This window comes from Austrofundulus limnaeus, unplaced genomic scaffold, assembly GCF_001266775.1.
Source record: "Austrofundulus limnaeus strain Quisiro unplaced genomic scaffold, Austrofundulus_limnaeus-1.0 Scaffold8, whole genome shotgun sequence".
NCBI classification, from domain to species: domain Eukaryota; kingdom Metazoa; phylum Chordata; class Actinopteri; order Cyprinodontiformes; family Rivulidae; genus Austrofundulus; species Austrofundulus limnaeus.
Genome location: NW_013952410.1, coordinates 1,111,968 through 1,114,268, shown reverse-complemented (window position 1 = coordinate 1,114,268; position 2,301 = coordinate 1,111,968).

Here is a 2,301-nt window from a genome sequence, read left to right as displayed (position 1 = left end):
TGTGTGTGTGTGTGTGTGTGTACTTGTTTCTGCTACAGGGTGAGAACTATGTTAGGTTTTTTTACCCAACTAAGTGAGGTCATTTTTTGGGAAGTGAGGACATTTCCCCAGTCCTCACTTTTTCTTCAGCTCCACTGTCCTTTACTGGTTAAATTTAGAGGTATGGTGTGAATTAAGTTTTGGTTTAAAGTTAGGGTTAGGAATAGGCTAATAATGGTTAGTTTTAGGGAAAATGTCTGGGTTAGGCATAAATACGGTTACAAATATGAATGGACGTCAATACGAAGGCAGTTTGATGCAAGTACAAGGATGTGTTTGTAAGAAAAAGAAAAGCATTCCTTCATGGATGCTGCTGTTTTCAGAAAATCTCCAGAGAGTCAATTTTTGCACTTCCTGTATGCTGGGTCCTTTGYCGTCGTGGAGAAAAAAAACTATGTGGTGACCTTTCTGCCATGTTGGGGGTGAAGGGGAAATTCAATCCCCTTTTTTTTCAACCTTTCCTTGCAATGAATTGCTCCCTTGTATCTTGCATTTATTTTTAAATATTATTTTGTGTGTCTCCTTTCTTTATTTCAGTGAAACCACAAACAATACTGAGAAATAATATCTAACATGAACGCTGAAACAAAGCTCTGTATTTATTTTTCCACTAGGTTCTTTGTTAAACTACAAACYGGAGTGAAATCAAACAAACTTGAGTTTAAAGAAAGTTCATGTTAGGTCTGTTTGTGCACAATAACATATTTATTTAGTTATTTCATTAAATTGACTTTTTTTGAGCTTTATATCTTGTTATAAAGTCATTTCCTCATCAAAAACATACCCAGAGTATTGCTTTCATCATTCATGCATGTTGGAGAAATCATGAACCTCCTGTGGAGCCATGTGGAGCTGCCTAAACACTTGTTGGTACAAAGCACCGCCTATTTTTACAAAGCTCCTCCCTGGAACTCAGTCTCCAGCCAAACTCCCGCCCCACAGAGCACCCCTCCCTCGAATCATTGTTGTGAAGACGTGTTGAAGTGGGAATGTCAGAAACGGTAGGAGGTTCTCAAAGAAGTATTGAGATGCTAATTGAAATTTATTTTTCATATACAGCTTTTCCATAACAATTGATGGTAGCATAGTTAGTTAGTTAGTTAGTTAGTTAGTTAGTTAATTCATTTCATTTAAAACAAAAAAAAAAATTTATACACATTAAAAACAAAAACATGTCTACCCAGTCTTTCGATTTTTTGTTTGCAAGATTTTTAACAATACTCAGTATTTCTTCTTTGTTAGTTCCATCAAGAAAAGTACTATTGGTACAACCCATCACTGTATGATTCACATTCACAATTGATGGTAGCATAATTACARAGTACATCAATCCCTGAATGAAAAGGGTACAGAGTGAAGAAAAAAATTAACAAAATAACTTTAAACAAACAAGCCAGAATAATCTTCAAATTTGCTAAAAATAAAAACAAACAAAAAARGGTATCCTTCATATCTTGTTTCAACTAAATACTACATGGTATCATATTTTCCCAGTAAATTCAAATTAATCATCTTTTTAAACACAGATCATTTTGGAAGTTTTTATATCAGTATCAAGACAATTCCACAAACTTATTCCCTGAATTGCAGTGCAGTGCCTCTTCAGACTAGTTCAAACTGGGGGTTTTACAAAAATCTAGATTTCCTTAAAGTGCCTGTGACATCAAATTTTTAAATACTAATACATTTTTGAAAAGATAAGCTTGAGAACATATTGCAAAAGGAAAACCACTGTCCTGAGATGAACAGTTGTTGAGATATTTAAATGTAAAGTGACAGGAAGTGATGTCAAAGGGGAAGGTCTGCATTTAAACAGCATTGCTATTAACAATCTGATGTTTCTTCAGATTTTTGTGAGTCACTATCAGAGATGAAGAGTCAGAGTTAACATATTATTGTTTCAATAAATAAAGCTCAGGGAGTTCCTTTTATTAAAGAGATCCCTTTGATGTCACTTCCTGTTTTAATTTGGCTTAGCCAAATTCAATATAAAATATGCCAGTTATATGACAGAATGTGTAAAATGTAAAAGTATTATGCTAAGTTTCTTAAATATAAAGATGTGTTTTGAAGGATATGCATGTCACAGACTTTTTAAGGTCATAGTAATGCTCTCTCTGAACACTGGAAGGTGCTTCTGTTTATTTCAGACAGAAGCAGGTGGTGAAACTCAAATTGTGCAACGATATACAGCGGGTAAAACAAGTATTGAACACGTCACCATTTTTCTCAGTAAATACATTAATAGAGGTGCTAATGACA